The sequence below is a fragment of the Agelaius phoeniceus genome, chromosome 2 (genome assembly GCF_051311805.1).
Source record: "Agelaius phoeniceus isolate bAgePho1 chromosome 2, bAgePho1.hap1, whole genome shotgun sequence".
In the NCBI taxonomy this organism is placed as follows: Eukaryota; Metazoa; Chordata; class Aves; order Passeriformes; family Icteridae; genus Agelaius; species Agelaius phoeniceus.
The window spans coordinates 15,393,028-15,411,465 of record NC_135266.1 but is presented as its reverse complement, the minus strand read 5'-3'; positions in this window follow the sequence as shown (position 1 = coordinate 15,411,465).

The window sequence follows — 18,438 nt, the reverse complement described above, 5'->3', positions numbered from 1 at the left end:
TATCTGTGAGCTTCATAGCTAAAAACTGATTAATTTCCCATCACACTGCTGTACAGAGTGTATTGCCTCTCCTCCACACCACGGGGACACTCTGTGAGGAATTGCACTGTTGTTTTTGTTGGCTCTGCTCCTTCCCTCCAAGAAGCCAAGTCTTGAAGGATTAACAGAGAGATTTTATCCTGAAACTGGAGCAGATTTTTAATGTGCGTCTTTGTCATTAAATAGTGATCAATTTCAATGATGTCTTTAAAAACAAAATAAAGGTAAACAAAATTATTTCTCAAAAGAATCTGTCAAGGAAGAGCTAACACATCTCAATGATCCTCATCAGAATGAAGTGTCAGCTTATGTTTACTGAAGGATGATAGTTTTCATTTGGAGATAGAAAATATAATCTCTAAATTTAAACTCCAGACACTGAAGGAGGAAAGATGACTAAATGAAACTATTTCTGAGCTAGAAAAACTTTAGGGTTACCTGAAATACTGTGCAGTGTTAGTGCGTTTATTTTTTTTTCATGTTTGCTTTTTTGGTTTGGAAAACACAATTAATGATATTTAGTATTTTAATTTTTTCATTAAAATTCTGATCACATGAGCTGTAGATTACTTGTTCCTCAGTGTCTGTGATTTTTAGTCTCATCCACTTTTCATTGAAAAAGGTGGTATTATAAGGAAAGAGAATTTTATTAGAATTGTTTTATTTTCAGTAAATTTGCTAGAAGATTGGTGCAGCTGCTCTTTATGGATACACAGAACAGTAAATCTTTCATCTTCAGTTGAAGCTTGAAGGACCTGAAGATATGCAGTTCCTCTTCAAATTAAGTTAAATGTAAATAACTCTTTATTTATAAAGAGTATCAATCTGAATTTATTAGTCATCCTTAATTCATACCTCTTCCAACCCAAAGTGTAAATGGCAATGCAGACAAGTTCTGGTTTGGAACATTTTATCTAGAACTGTTTCCTCATTTTATTTGTCTTCTTATTGCACTTTGAAAGATGTATTTGGGTAAACAGTTTTCCAGTTCCAGAAAGAGGCCATCCTGAACTCCACTCAATAGTGAAGAACACCATGTCTCTTTTTGCATTCTGGAAATGAAAAGCTTGAATATGCAGATAGTTTGCCTATAGGAATTCCTTCTGAGTTGAAACCTGACATATACAATCTTCATAAAATAAAACTCTGCCTTGTCTATTTTTGTATAACAGCCAATAGATAATGGGGGTGGGGTGGGGGGAAGGGGAAATGAAAGGAAAAATAAAAGAAGAAAATGGTTAGGACAGAAAATAATAGATCTGGATAATTTTCTGATATACTGTCAGTGAGTTGTCCCATATACAGAATAAATTATTAATAAATCTGCTCCAAGTAAATGCATTGTGAAAATCTAGTAATTTACAATTATTAGGTATTTCATATACGAAGATAACAGCATATTTCACTGAAGACAATGAGGATATATTACAAAGTCTTATGGCAAAGATTAATTCTAGTTGTTATTCTAAAGGACATATTTCACCTGTTGCTATTTCCTTTCTTCTGTGTGAATTAGAATGTCTTTTGAATATGATAATGCCTGATTTTATTGCTGCTCTCTTTTCCTTAGAAAGCTATAGCTCAGATCTTGTGATAGTGGAAACACACAAAATTAGTCTGCTTCTTTTTTCCCCATTAAAAAAAAATTTAATTTTTTATAGTAGAAGATTTTAAAGGCAAAGTTTTAAAAACTAAAATTTTGCAGTAGTATGAATCAAGAGAGTATTTGGAGGGTTGAGGCCTCCTCTTCTTCTTTTTGACAGTGTCATCAGAAGTGAAGTGGCGTTATCTTTTAAATAGCTTTTAGGGCTTGAGGTATTTTTTTCAGATAATATGTAGTGGAACTGTTGCTTGCAAATGTAGTGATGGGATTAATTAGGCAGTTGACAAAACTCTACAAATGTATAGCCCAAAACTGCCCTCTGACTTTTTATGCTTCTGTTGTAAGGGGCCCTGTTGAATTATTCTAGATATAAGTTTTTAAGTTGTAATGAGTATTCCTTTTGGTATTTTTAAGAAATATTGATCACCCATAATTTTGTGTGAGGGTTTCAGCTCCTCTAATTGTGGGAGTGCAGCTTGTTCTCAGAAAGGAAACTCACTGAAGAAAGGAAACAAACTGTTCTCTACCAGAAAACTGAACAGCATGTTGAAACCTCATGCAAACACAAGTTAACTGCAAATGGAGGGACAAATAGGCTTGGCAGCCTTTCCCTAAAGTGTCATTCAGAGAAAAAAATAAACTCCTTCGCATGGAGTACATTTGAAGGGGGTTGGGAGATTATTTGAGATTTCATGTCAAGTATATTTGTTTCAGCAAAATGGAAAACTTCATGCTGCATTTCCTTTATTTTTTTTCAATGGGTTGAAATGTTCTTGAACTGCTCCAGGTAGCACTGAACATAAAGTTTTTCTTATCCTTCATTTTACTTAACAAGAAATAGGATCCACACATCACACCTGTGGTTTTCTTCAACTGACCTGAGGAACAGAGCAACTAGTAAAGAAGAAATTAGTGTTCAAAGAGCCATTAATCAGCTCTGGCTGTTATCTTGTATATCTGCCACTCAGTCATATGTCTGTGCCAGGCATCTACCTGAACAACCCAGGAACACTCTAGACAATGATATTTTTTATTCTTGTAGTAAATCCTGTGTGGTGGGTTGCTATGCACCAAGTTGCTCTAGCAATCACTCACTTCTGTAGCTCCCCCTGCTACCAAAACTTTGCCATGTAAACCAATATTTGTTAACTTTCATTCCATTCATGTTGATGCTGTCCACAGTCTATAGGAAAATGCCTGTAAGAATATCTACCAGATAGAGAGATAGAAAAAAGCATCATTCTCAGTAGGACAGGGCAGAAAATACAAAAAGCTATTACAAGGTAAGGTTAGGGAGCTCACTCAACAATTACCATGATGGGAATAAAAACCTCAACTCAGGTAAGTGAATTTTATATTTTACTGACAAATGATAAAAGAGTGGGATAATGAATTAAAAAACCCCTCAACACGCTTTCCCCCCACTTCTTCCTTCCTTCCAGGCTCAACTTTATTTCTGACTTCTCTACCTCCTCCCCACTGACCAGCTCAGGGAAACAGGGAATGGGGTTTTCAGTCAGATGATAACACTTTTTCTCTGCTTTCCTCCTTCCCTTGCTTCACTATGGAATCCCTTCCATGGTACATTGTTCTTCACGAACTTCTCCTATGTGGATCTTTTCCATGGGGTGCAGTCCTTCAGGAACAGACTGCTCCAACATGGATCACAAGTCCTGCTCCATGGATCACAGGAAAACCTGCTCTAGGATGAGCTCTCCATGGGGTCACAGCCTGCTTCAGGTGTATCCACCTGCTCTGGTGTGGATCCTCCAGGGCTGCAGGTGGATATCTGCTCTTCTATGGACCTCCATGGGCTCCCTTCTGTAGAGTGAACTGCCTACTACACCATGGTGTTCATCATGGGCTGCGGGAGAATCTCTGCACTGGTACCTGGAGCATCTCCTGTCCCTCCTTCTTCAGTGACCTTGGGGTCTGCAGAGCTTTTTCTCTCACATATTCTCAGTTCCCTTTCTCAGCTGTAATTTTTCAGCTTTCCTACCTTTTCTTAAATATGTTAGTACAGAGATGCTACCAGTTGCTCTGATTGTCTCTGCTTTGGTTTGTCTTGGAGCCAGCTGGAAATGATTCTGTTTGACATCAGAGCAGCTTCTGGTTTCTCCTCACAGAAGCCACTTCTGTAGCTGCACCCGCTACCAAAACTTTTCCACATAAACCAATATGCATTGACTTTCATTCCATCCATGTTGATGCTGTCCACAGTCTAAGAATATGTGTAAGAATACCTGGCAGATATCAAGATAGAACAAAACCATCATACTTTAAGTGTTGTGCATGTGGAATGTGGTATTATACAACTGATGTGCTTAGTTGGTGTGTAAAAAGCAAAAATAAATCTATTAGTGTGCATGCTGTAATGAAACAAGCAATAGCTTTAAAATTAAGAATACAATAAATTCAGCCAAAGCCCAGGAAAACAAATAGAAAAAAATACCTACTGCAAAAATATAAAACCAACCAACCAAACCACAAAACAAAATCCAACAGATAGGAGAAAGAACAAAGGGAATTTTACTTTGCATTTTTAGGAATCAGAGCTGACTGCTGTAGGGTGGTTTCAGCACACAGCCAGTAAAAGGTGAGTAGTTATTAACCACACCTTTTTGTTGCAAAGGAGCTTACTATGGGGCTTTGCAGGAAAGAAGGGTAGACTCTCACCTTGTCCTTCCACTTTCCTTTGAAAGCCGTAAACTTCCCACCTCATATCCTGCTCTGCCTCTTAGGAGAAATCATCCAGCTTTCATTTCAGTGAAAAGTCTCAGCACTGCTCACTGTCCTGTATTCTTCCATTTGTGACACTTGGTGGTTTTCGTTTCGTAGAACTGACAGTTGAAATTAGGAGCCATGGAGGTCACTGGAGGCCTTGCTCAATGGTGACCCTTGGTTTCATCAGTTTCTCATCTAAAAAAAGACCTGGACAAGACTTGTTAATACTCTCATGTTCTATTTAAACATTTTTTAAGCTGTAGCTCAATAATTACTATGATCACTGATAAATATGTAGCCTGTGAACTACAAAGCACATACTCATTTACTTGAACAACAAAGACACCTGGTCTTTCCTCAGATCTCCACAGTTCATCATTTGGGACTGACAGGCAGTGTCCAGCAGCAAAATTTTGTTTGCCATGGGTAGATGAAGTCCTAAAAATCAGCTTGAATATGCAGTAAAAGGCTGGAGAAGAGTGAGTGATTGTCCTAATGGCAAAAACATTTCTAAAAAATATTCCTCTTCTGTAATGAAAATTCATTTAATATCCTGAGATCTGAGCTGCTTTCCACTAGTGTCCTAATAGACCATGGTCTCTCAAATGAAGTTTAAAAAGTGAAGTTGAAACTATTTAACTTTTCTGAACTAAGAAGTTGTGTTAGATGGAGTGATGAGAGTGGACTTCTAGTGGGGTAAGTGAAGTGGTGGTGTCCAGTGGTGAGTATTTGTTCGAGCCTCCTGTATTTATTACTGCTGAATCAATTTTCTTCTCCATACATGATCAAGTTTATTAATTTGAGGTTCCTTTTCAAACATGATAGTATTTAATTCCATTTCAGTGTTAACTTTTAGATTTATACTTGTCAGTTTGTACCAACATTTATAGAAATTATGTAACATTGTGATTGCCAGATTAAAATGGTAGGAGTCTTTGCTAGGTAATTCTTAACATCATACTGCATTTACATTTGATGAATTTCAAAGAATATTTTCAGCTTCAAAAATACATTTTTGAAAAGGCAAATATTTTCTCTAATAAGTTTTCAGTGTCCATAGTTTAAATGTCATGATTTAGAGAAGCATAGTTTTTATTTTTGCAAGTGGAGTTATATTTAAATAAAAACGATCTGACTTCTGTAGAAGCACGAAGACATAGTCAGTTTTCCCTTCATATGACATCTGAAGTCATTTAGTCAAGTGCATTTTTCATTTTAACAATACTGGATAGGGAAGGGAGGGAAGAGAGTGAGGTTATTTGTCTTGCAAAAAAAAAAAAAAAAGAGGACTGTCTTTCAAGTATCTTGTAGTTTTATGAAGAAGACTTTAAGACTTTTTATCTAATCAGGTCACAACTCTTTTCTGAAGACCTGAATAAACTTTAGATAGTCACAAGTTTTGAAGTAAGATGGAGAATCATGGGGGAAATGTATTCCACTCTTCTACATTTTGAAAACAATTTGTTTTACCCTATTTTAAAACGTTTATTTTGTCTGTGAGGTCATACTATGAGGTCATTTGTGTTAAAAATAATTTTTTTGCTATTGAACATCAACCACCACAGTCCAAAGTTGCTGGCCTTATGTGAGAGCTGCAAACATACCTTTTATAGTCAGCCACAAGTACTTTCTTACAAGCTGTTTTTCAGAAACCTCCTTTTATGTCTTGGAAAGCCATCCTATTCTTCTCTGAAAGCATAATACCTCTTAAAATGCCTTAACTTTTTTCATTAACAGATTGATCTCCTACTGTAAAAAAGCTGCTCACACAGTGAACTATATTGATTAATTAAATTGGTAATGTGAGTGCAATTGACAAGCTAGAGATATGGAAAACTGCAGGGAAAGAAAGGAGAATGTTATACTTCTCTCTGTGTTTAAGTGTTCACCTTTGATAGCAAACATATCAAACATCTTTTCAATAACCTTTCTTCAAAGAATCTTTCTTAGAGAAGCCAGGCTGATGCAAATAGTCCCTTACCTTTGAGCTCTCCTACTAAGTTTGGATCAGACCAATGTCTCCAGGGTGATGCAGAACAGGGAGAATGAGATAAATTCCTTCTACGATAGCACTAAAAAATGAAAAGGAGAAAAACCTCAATGGGAAACCAGACATATTTTAACAATCTCCCACACCAGACATCCATATTTTCATCTCTAGCCTTCACAGTCCAAATGTCTCTCTCTCAGTAATGCAACAGGTATCTTAGTCCAGCATAAATGGGCTACACAGCTGCACATTTACAATCCTGTGCTCTCCAAGTTCTTTTAAAGAGTGGAGAAACAAGTGCCACTGATGGCAAGGGGAGCAGTGTCTTGCCCTGTTTTAAGATGGAGCTTGGTTCATTTACAGCTGAGATTATTTGGCACAGCTGTTTGTGGCAGCCAGAGAGAGGCAGATAATTTCACAGTAGTTATCTGTGACCTTTGAGAAATCTGTCTGAAGGTGGTTTCAGAGAGTAGAGACTGTTAGCACAGATTGCCTTGTTGCCGCCCTAGTTACACCTATAGAAGGAAATAATATGGTGAAGGTGGTGTTAGCAAAGCCAAAGCAAAATATCTTTATTTGAAAAATACCTGAAGTTTTTAGCCAAACTCTTTGAAAACACACTTTGTACCAGCAGAGGTTAGATGGTGATTGTTGGAACTTCTGTCTTTGTGATTTTTCACCCAAAAGAAGACCCTGAAAAGCATGTTTGACTTAATTCAAAGCATCAGCATTGAATCGGTGATATGACAAGTCAGAGAAATTATGTTTGTAATTTTTTTTCATTTTAACTCAAATTGTTACAGATGCACATTTCCCCATAGTTATGTGGTATGGCTTTTAGGTGAGAATGGTGTTTCCCATTGTCAGTTTCTGGAGATTACATTAAATTGGTTTCATGAATGACACATGGATCAGAAGGGAACCCTGAATTTCTAAATATAATTTTCTAAAAGTTTCAAGTTCCTCAATACGCAGTCTAAGTGATAGTTCATCTCCAAAAAGCTGCACTTTGAATAAAGCTGCCTGGCTTTTGGCTCCTCTTGTATAGCTCATAAATATTAATTTGATATGAAGAACAGAAAACCCATAGCAAACTTAAGCATCTTAAAAAAAAGAATAATACCAACTGAAAAAAAGATTGTTTTTTTCCTTAACTTCTTGCTAAAAAGATATGCAAGGCAAATATGCAAATATCTAAATGTCCAAGGGCAGTATATTGACTTTGTAAAGTAATACATGGCCTTCAATTGTCTGAAGAAATTATTTTATACTGAGGGGTTAGCATATACAGCTGATGGCATTTTATAAGAAAGAAAACAAGTATGAGTAGCTTTCTATGAGTAATTTTATTTATTAATAAATTCCTGTCATGCTCCTGTAGGTTGGTATATTTGGAATTTATATGGATTATACACAGAGAAAATCCAAGGCAACCAGCCATAATTTCAATGTGACCTTGACTTGTCTTGTGCTAGTAAAATGGTAGTAAAAATGATTGAAAGGATGGGCAAGAAGTAGGACTGTGGAAACTATGTCCAAGTGATTTACTGATACATACACTGTAAATATCTCCAGAATCCATGCTTTCATTTACCTGTAAATTGAAGTGTATTCTTCCATTCTAGACACTGTAGCCACTCCAAGGAAATCACAAAGAAAGATGGAAGGCAATGAGAATATGGGAGGTAAGTGTCTTGCCTGAGCTGAAGGAGACTGCTTTTGTTGTGGACAATTTCACTTAGACCAGTCATGAGCTGGGCTATACCAGCTTGCAAGGGAATGGTGCTTACCACTCTCAAATCTGGAATATTTTTTGTTTCTCTCAAGTGGGTAAACAAAAAACCTTAAACTGATAATCAGTTTAAGAAAAAGTGTGACCTTGACTTGTTGGGTTGAAGTTGTATATGTGTGCAGAAGGGTTACTCATTCTTCCCTTTTTCCAGAGACAGTGCCATGATGAGAACACTGAAGATTATGAGGGCCCTGGGGATACAATGGGAATGTGGCCTAGATTAGTATAACTAAAGTTAATGTTTTAGCTTTGTGATCATTCTGTACTGGTGTCATACACTCTAATTCTCTAGGAATTACTAGAAGAAATTTGCAGATTTTATCAGAAGCCTGTCTTTTGAAAAAGAAGAATTTTAAGATTTTTTTAAACTGTACTGTTTCCCAGTGCAAAGTATTCATCAAAGTACAGAGTCTGTGCATAGATCAGCTTCAGGCACCTACGGTACTGCAGTTTCTGTAGCCAGAGAAATCAAAAGCTCTGGCTTTTTTTGCTCTCACTATCCCACTCACCCAGTAATGATGGAGCACAAATAGGAACATTCTCAGAGTATCATCTCTCTGATAATATGACCAGTAAGTTTGCAGGTAAAAAACCCAACCATTTTCATATCCTTTCACGTGCTGAGACAGTAGCAACTGCTGGTTTGAAACAGAAATTAATGTCACAATATACTCATATGCAAAAATAAGTGGTTCTGATCAAGAATTTTATATTCCCTATTTTCAGTTTGGGCAGTATTTTGCTAACTGTAGCAGATTTCAGAATAGAAGAAACTTTCCTGAATCTCTTGTAGCTGTGAACTGACATGTTGAGTTTGTTACTCAGAGTGAGTGGCAACTGATATAAGATAAGCAAGCAAATCATATTAACGGGTTTTTTTAAAAAGATTTGACCCTTAGAATACTTTCTGTCTTTGATTGCAGCCTCATGGGATTTGAGCTCATCAGTTTTATATTACAGCTCTAATTTTCATAGACTCTGGCTCTTCTGAGCTTTTGAAATATACACACTCCTAAGCAGTAAAAATGTAAGACGTAGGCTGCATTTTCAGGTCATGACTTCTCCTGAACAGGGACAGGAAAAATACTTAAAATTTATAGTCTGCATAGTTTTTTATGCAACTTTATGTAATTTTACTAGAAATTTGATAATATTGCTGGAAAGCCTGAATGGATTAGTATCAACAGTCTAATAAGAATGGTGAGTTAAAAAAATCTCTGACAATTGTGATGAACTAGATTTTATTTTTCTCAGTGCCAGTTAGAGAATAAGAAAGTCAAGGTAAGGTGTCTTGCAAAACAGTGCATGAAAGCAGTATTGTGCTTGCTTCAGGTTGTAGTTCTTACTATGATCTTATTTAAATTGTTACATGAGTAGTTCATCCTTTTCAATATTCTCTCTTTAATGTACCTGGTTATATATAGGAATTTCCTCCATGTAGTCACATCCAGGCCTCTAGCATACACAGAGGGAAAGGAAAATATTTATTTTATTATTATTATTATATTTAGGAGGTCTTTCCCATAACCATTTCAGGCAGCCAGCCTATTTGCTGGGGGTCTGGGAGCTTAGAATTGCTGGAGCTGTTGTAACCTGAGTAGAAACCCAGCAATCCAAAGTCTAATTAAGTTAAAACTACCACTAAAAAAACCCCCAAAAAACAACAAAAACAAAAAACCAAAACCAACCAACCAAACAAAAACAAGGCAAGAGAAACAGGGAGCAAATATGTTGTTGTGTCATCTTAGTCCTTGTTTGCAGTGGTTTCAGATCTCTCAATGTCTCAGTGATCAGGATGCCCATTACAGAGTACAAGATGTGCCCAAAGCATACTGAGCAATCTGTACAGATGTTCTGCACTCACTTCTGCACAGCTGTGGGCTACTCTGTGCGAGGGCCAACACACTCAAGAATCAGGCTGTGTTCTACAGTGCAACTGGGCTTTAAACATGTCTGGGTTTTAGACTGAAAAAGAAGCTTTGATTCTTTGAGTTTTCTTTTTAGGCTGATCTAGTGAAGGAATTAATGCAATTTTTTTCAACAATATTGCAATGAAAGGTGATTGTGATCTTTCCCATGGAATTTTGTGAAGCAGAATCACTCCTACCAGCTTCATCATGGCAGACCTCAAGCAAACCTGTCAGCCTTGAGGGGATCTGTGGGTTCATCCTGAGCAATGTGACAGTCAGAGCTGGGAGGTGTAAAAGGTAGTGACTGGCCTTTTAGGGTGCTTAAAGACTTTGTGGAGCTTTGCATAGGGTTGGAAATGGTAAACCCAGTATTGTGACCTACACATAAACAATTATTTAGCAACTGCTTTAGTTTCTCTTGGAGTAGTTGCTCCCCACTCTCTGTCCTGAGCTGTTCTGCACTGTTACTAGGTACTCTTAAGTGCTTTTTATGTTTCACCCCTGTGGGGAATTGGGGACGTATGGAATATTAATCTTAATATTTCCGGGTGGGACGTGCCTGGCCTTGTCTGACCCTTGCTGCAGGACCAAAGGCGGCTGCTGTGGCATTTTTCACCTCAGAGATACCTTTGGCCAGCTGGATGCTGCAGCCAGGCACTCGGAACAAATCCAGGCATAGTGGAAACTCAGTTTACCTCTGGTGGAAAAGGTTCAGGCAATGGTGAAGAGAAAAGGAGAGGATTCTATCATAGAGGTTTAATCCAGAGTTTATTCCAGGATGACAGACCTCTGAATCTTGTAACAGCTCCAACAGAATCCTGACTGCAGGGTCCCGTCTCCTTTTAAGCCCCGGGGACAGGGGGAGGGGAGGGACAGGTGAGGATCAACCAGGTGGGAGGAGGGGAAGGCTCAAGGGATAAAGACACTTGGACAGGCCAATGAGCCCGGACCTGAGTGGCATCTTTTGAACTTCTGCCAACCACACAACACCCTTGCTGGAATGTTAAGATTGATGGACAGCTCTTAGCAGGAGGGCAAAGGGGAAAGGAGAGGTTGGCACACCTGAGGGGTTGGGATAGGTGAAACAGGAAATGGCATCACACTGCAACAGGGACGTGATAATTGCAGAACAGTGGAGGTGGCTAATAAAACCATAGTTCTAAAATGAGCCCTGCTTTTTCAAGCTTATTATTTTTTCAGGAATTCTTCCTTTGGGATAAAAATCTGTTGAGTCAGAAAGGGATAAGGAAAAGTGATACAAGTCTAGATACTAAATTAGTGTGTTCAAGGGATATTACCTACCAAAGAACTAACTCCCTCTCTAATTCATGGTTTATCAGCATGCTGTGCCTGTCTTTTTTCTTTAGCTGGAGTGAGATGCACAAATGCAAAAATTGTGCACCTAGGATCAATTATGGACAAATGCCCCTGACATTAGTAATGTGAAATAACAAAATTATTACCTTATAAAAATGTCTATTTTTTAAATTATTGCAGAATCTTCAGAATTTCTTTTTTACATGACTGTAGTTCTTAAAGATAGGTATCACTGAGCACTGAGAAAATAATAAATACAAATTAAAATGCTTCATATGTATGTCTACAATTTCTATATACAAACCAGGATCTTGATGTTATTAGCCCTACCAAAATGCTGACGGTCTCTTGGACTTGTGTTATGAGGAATCATGGCCAAGTCAATAGGAATAAGAAACAGCCAGCTAGATATGAAAACTCCCCCAGATCTTAAAAAATGGATGCTGTTCTTCTCACTGTAGACAAGAGGAGGCCAGACAGCAGCTGAAAAGAAAAGCACTTAAAAGGAAAAAATCAAATAGAAAGGTAATTTCTATAAATTACAAAAAACTGAGATGAAAAGATGTGAGTTTATATTAAAAAAATATTATAAAATTTCTTGAACAAAATCACACACCAACTTACTTTCACTATAATTTGAAAAGTGAGTTTATATTTTGGTAGCCCTGAAAATGAAGGGCTGCTCATCTTGGGAGAGTTTACAACTTTGATTTTTGTGTGTCTTGGATGCTGAGAGCTCAAGAAATTATCAAGAAATGGGCCTCAGACTGCTCAGCAATACTCTTGATAGCCAGCTAAAACATGCTTACAAACACCTGTGTGTAGAGTAGCCACTGCCACAAACTGGTTTGAGTGGGGTCCCACTGGTGAAAGGTGTGTGTGTGTATCTTGAAGTCTTGTATTAAAATTCTTAGTAGCTGTGCTTGTATAACTGGAGGAAAGCACAGCCGTTTTAATTCATAAATATGGCTGAAACTCCCTGGCATTTTTTAATAAAGTGTAGCCAGGTTGGTTTTGATTGTGAAAGACTCAAAGACTTTGCAGAGAGACTGAACAATGAGCCAGGAAAACACTGTAAAGCATGTGCTGGCAATCCCAGGGGAATCCTGGAGGGCTTAGACAGAGAGCCACCAGACAGACACAAGTCACTGGGAAAAACTGACCTGAAAAGACCCATATAGCAGGTGCTATGTATGGATGCACACTAGTGCAGAAAACTATTTTAATAATTAATGATGACCATAAAGGCCTTATTACAGCACAGAAAAAAAAAGTAATTATAAATGTTCTGCAGCAGAATATTGATTCATTTATTTGATGTACAGTTTGGGCTTTTTCCTTGAGAAGTGTTTTATGTGGATGTATTTCAAAATAGAGTAATGTTTGTACTTTTGTCCACCATAGGATTTATTAATTATACAGCTTTTCATGCCAATAAAATCTAGTATTGCAAGAGAACAAGGATTTAAACTGAGAATGGATGATAAAAAGGTGCAAAGACCACAAAAAACTGATGTTTGATGAAAATGCCAGATAGAGTGTAGGGTCATTGCATACCCTTGCCCCTGACCAGTCTGCATGGTCTGCATGCTCTGTGCTGCTTTCCTTGGCCCAGCCCTGTTAACTGAAAAACAAATTTTTGAATTTGGGATAAAAAAATTTCTACTAAGTGGCTATCTTTTTTCCCCTCTGTGTCATTTGGAGACATGCTTCTTAGTTCCTGTCAATATACATTCTTTCTTTCCTTATGGGTGAAGTCTAGAAATTAACTTTGAAGTCCCTGGAATAGCGTCTGCAGATCATTATCTATGTATGTCCCATTTAGTTTAATTGAGCTCCATTTAAACTTAAATATGTTGTCTTGAAAACCATTTTGCAGAACAGTCCTCAGAGTATCTTGGAAAGAATTCCATCCTTGAAAAAAATCAGTTCAGTGTTCCTAAACTTCTGCTTGTGGGAAGTTAACATGATCTTTACTAATTTTCCAGGGCATTTTCCCCATTACTTTTAATACATTTTTAAGGAGCTCATTTTGTTAAGAGCATCCCAGCACTCATAATGAGTATGAGTAATACTCTGGTTTGTTTGCCTCAAACTGGAACAGAGTTAAAACACAGTCTGCTTCCAGGAGCCAGCTGGTTTTGGATTCTCTTTAAACAAAGAGAGAGAATAAAGGTTGTTCTGCCTAGGAACTGTGTGCACTGTAGCCTTCACTGTGTACACAGTTCATGAGCATACCTGAGCTCACACTGACCTGAGCAAGCCCTGGTTCTGCTGGAATGACAGGGAAGGGGAGGCTGTGAGATAATACTGTGCTGACCCCTATGACAGTGACCACACCTCACCAAGCTCTGGAGAGGGGCTTGGACATCTCCCCTGGAGATGTCTCAGTTGTGACCATGCAAGATTCCATTCACAGTTTGTGTTGTGGGTTTAAATGGAGTTTCAGGATGTAGATCCAGAGCTCTCTTCTACCCTTGATGAAACCTGCAGTGCTTTTACCTTCAAAGAGGTGAATAAAGCCAGTCCAATCTCTCTTTTCAGTACAAAAGTAAACTGTTTGTAAGAGGAATACATTATGTCACAACAGAAAAATGGAAAGAAAGAAAGAAGCTGCATGAAACTGCATCTGTTTCTTGGATGGCACCAGAGGCATTTCTTTTAGTGAGCCAAGTTCTCTGCAAAGATTTTGCTGGGAACATCTTGGAATGTAGCATGGTGCCACACTCCTTCCCACTTTTTTGCCTGGCCTTCCTTTGCATGGAAAACAAAGCATGAGATAAAGAACAGAACTGGGCCAATGTGCAATCAGCCCTACTCCCACCATGAGACAACCAAGGTGTATGAGCGGCCCTTAAAAACTGGAAGCAGACCTTTGTCTAGTAATACAGACTATCTTAGTGGTACAGGACATAGCAATAGATTCCTTTGGTTTCCTTTGTCACTGATGTGATGAGAAACAGGCAGGTTTGAGGAGCTCCTGTGAATACCCTTTTGGAGCTGCCTGTCTCTTTCAATGAGTATAAAAGGAGTTTGGGCAGCTGAACTCTCACTGTAGTTACCAAAGTCTGATAGAATGATCTGAGGCCAGAGAGTCCTTCAGTAGGGCCTGAGCAAGGGCTCTGTCCTTTGAGTGTTTCAGGAATCTGAGGACTCAAAGTGATGCACAAAGTCTAGATTCTGGGAAAGATCCCATCATACTTAAATATTAGGAAGAGTTGTTCACTCCTTGTTTTTTGAACAGAAGGGAGAAAGGGAAACAGATGCAGTCCTCACTGAAATTGCATGTAAATTCTATTTTCTAGTGACTAAATAAACACTCTTCTACCTTGCTAGTGGTGTGATGCTATGCAATCTTTTGTGATGTAAGGTTTCAGCCAGAGGGGACAGGAAATTAATCAATTCTAGCATGTGAGTGTCAGTAATTGTTTTTCCTAATATGAATTTGAAATGAAATGTATACTGCAAAGAATGTTTCAGTTCTGGGAAAGATCAATCCACTCCCGAGGCCCCTATCCTTGTTAATAAGTTGCTTCCTTGCAAATAGAAACTCAGTGATCCTTAAAATATCCAGAGGCTTGTATTTTAAAAACATCGATGTTGCTGCAGGCAAGGTGATTGCAGCCATTAGTTCCTCTTTATGTCAGAGGAAGATCTGGCATCAAAACCCCAGAGAATTCCTAAACTGTCTCACCAATGCCTTAATACCAGAAAGTCCTTATTGCATTCACGGTAGGAAAATCACTAAAGTGGGAAACTTCCCCTTCACTAGTGTCTTTGATGAACTGGAAAAATCAAAGCAATTGTAGATAAGAAATATTGCCTAGGTTTCTTATTGTTTAAGTGTTTTACACCCTGCATGTTTGGTTCAGTTTTCATATATTCTCCCTAGTAGCCATGAAGAATGAACTGGGAGACTGCTAAACTGTGATCACACAACTTTATGGTTCCTTTTTTAGTAACCTGATGTTTTATGTGGTGTCAAAGATGTTTATAAAATAGATGTCTAGCCTTTCTGCAGCAGAGCCAACCTTTTCAAACCAAACAGATGTGCTACTAGTACTAAACATAATAATTGAATAGTAATTGTATTGCCTTAATCTTTAATAATGTCTAAAATAAAAATTGTCAGAAAAACTACTGCCAACAAAAATTTTCATATAGCTAAATAGTCTTTAAAGCTGAAGTTACAATACAGAAAGCAATACCCCCAGCTGATCCACACTAAAGGGAGCAAAAAGATGGACAGCTGCTTTTTTGCTAATTTGTTCTAGCCTATTTAAGATAACACAATGGATAAGGTCATTCAGGCAACTTCAGGACCTGTCATCTGCTTTACCTGTTTGAAAGTAATTCTTGAAGAAAACCTTATCAGAAAGGTGGAACAGAATTGAAATTAGCATGAAATACAGCATGTGTTGCTCACTGCTCCTGATATTTGTCTGAGAGTCGACATGTAGGAAAATTCCTAAAGCTGGAGAAGTTGGTCAAGAATAAAAATTCTTCCTTTGCAAAGAAGAATGTGTTTCAGAGCAACTCCAGTTCAATGACCTTCTGGTGAATTTGGAGGGGAATTCTGGATAGCTCCAAGGTTCTTGTTGAATCTGCCTGGATCTTGAAGAACTGGATAACTGGAGTTTCCCAGCCCTGTAGCTCTGGGGGCTGTTCATGTGACAGGAGAATGCCACATGAAGATCCCATACACTTACAGCAATGTGTGTTGCAGGTGGTGATGAAACTGACTGCCAAAACTATTTGCTATTTCATATTGCTGGATTTAAGTATTTGCTTCCAGAAGTGCAGTGAGAGACTAGGATGATGGGGATATACCTCTGTCTTCTGTTCTGCTTTGCCTCACTCCTCTTCTCCCCTGTCTCTCTACAGACTTTAATACTTAGTGAAGGCAGTGTCTTTCTTTTTGGCCTTTCTGGTTCTCTTCTAGTTTCTTAGAGTCATGAGCTGCTCCTCTAGCTGATGGATGTTGGTAATAGGGGCTATAAGTGGCTGGAGAAAATGTCAAGAGCCAAGGATGGGGAGGAGGTAGGTGACTGTGGTAGAGAAGACAACAACAGCTACTTGTTAGTGGTTTTCCATTCTGGTGGAGAATCCCTTCTCGTCTAGGAGTTGGACATTTTGCCGCTAAATTACAAATGGAAATATTTAACTGAATTGTTAAATTTCTTTCTTTTTTTTTTTTTGTTTTGGTTGAGAAAATTCCTCAGGGAGAGTACACTTTGTGTCTCCACTGTTTGTGAAACAAAAATATGAATGAACCAGGTTCCTTTCATCCAAAGATAATCCAAAGCTCTAAAGTATTAAGCATCATAGAGCAAACTTTAACAAACGTTGCTTTATCCTTACTTACAATGGGTTTTCATTCCTTGTCCAGGTTTTATGTAGGAATGAGTGAAGACTGTGCCAAATAGATTTAGTTTTCAAATAAACCAATAGAGTTGTGCTTAGGACATGATTAAAGAGGGTATGTCATCCAAACTGAGCATGTGTGTTAATAGAGATGACAAACTGTTACTTAGGACTTCAGACAGAGTTATTGATGCCAGGCTGAGCAGGTGTATTGATGAGGAAAGTTCCCTCTCAATAAATATGTAAATGTCTGTGTGTAGTTGAAGAAGATGGGCAGAGACAGTCTCTGAGCTAATGGATGGTTGCTTTTACAGGCAGCAGTTCCAACTCAAGCATAACATTTTCCTTTTGTCTAGAATGCTGGAGCTTGCGTGCTCTGACCTTTACCTGATCTGACTTTATGACTGTGCATCTCCCACTGGTGTTAGTGGGAAGAAACACTGTTAATGGTCTCTGTCAGTGTGTTTGCACTGGAGAGACAGCCAAGATAGCTGTAATTAAGATAGAGTAGCAGCAGCAGTCTAGCTGTGGTCATAAAGAAACACCATGCCTTTGTGGGAATAGTGCTTTCACCAGGCTGTCTTGCTGGTTTAGAAATAGCTGTAAGGCTTTGCTCCAGCAATGCTTCCTACCCCATGATCCAAAGATGCTCCTTGAGACATAGACTATGTCCATGAAATGACTGGAGTTGCTTTATTTTCTTCACATAAAAGTTCATTTCTTTTCAAAGCAATGATAAAAAATAAAAGGAATGAATGAACACTCATATTTTGCTCTATTTTTTGCTTACTTATCAAGGAACAATTGCAACAATGCAGTGAATTGTGGTGGCACAAAATGGGCAAAGATTTCTCAGGTAAAAGGAGGCTGAGAAACTGTTCAACTCCATGCTGTTCTGTTGTAAATGGTTTGTATCATATATCCCCCCAGAAGGAAAATATATTTTGAAGCCTAGCTGTGAGAGAGGAGCAATGACTGCCTAGTGGAAAATAACTCTTTCCACAGTTTATAACATGGAAAGGCACTACTTGAAAAACTTTTCAGAGGTTCTATTTTTGTGTTAAGGACCATACAAATATAAATGCAGAGTGGCAGCTCAGAGCAGGAACAACAACACTTTGTGAGCCATTTCTGGCTGTCCTTAGTTCTCTTATCATTCTCCACTGAGCCGTCACCTCCTGCGGCATTGAACTATCATTTCGGGAACTTCTGATTTGGTGGAAGGGTGGCCTTTCCTTTGAAGGAGAGTAGGATGTATGCCAGTAGTTCAGAAAGGACCACAGAAAATTGCTGCTTGCCTCAGTTTAATTTGCTTCCAGGGCTTTTCCCCGTAGCTATTTTTTAATGGGGTGTGTGATTAGTGGGGAAGCAAAGTTGACTTACATTTACAGATTGCATCATCTCTGCTGAATACCAGGAATCCCCAAGGCTCTGGCACTGCTCTCAGTAAAACAGCAGGCTTTTCTGAATGGCTCGCATTTCTCCTGCCATTAATTCTCCTTTGGCTTTTTCTGCTTGTCTGTTTCCCCTTGCTCATCTAGTAAACTAAACTAACCTTATTTACCTCCCTCAGGTATTTTTTAGATTTTTCCCTGTGATTAGTCATCTGTTAAGAGAAAAGTGAAGCAGGTTTACAGTATTGCCAGTGCAAAGGTTGCTCCCATGAAAAAGAAAGACCTAGCTTCCAGGTTCATTGACA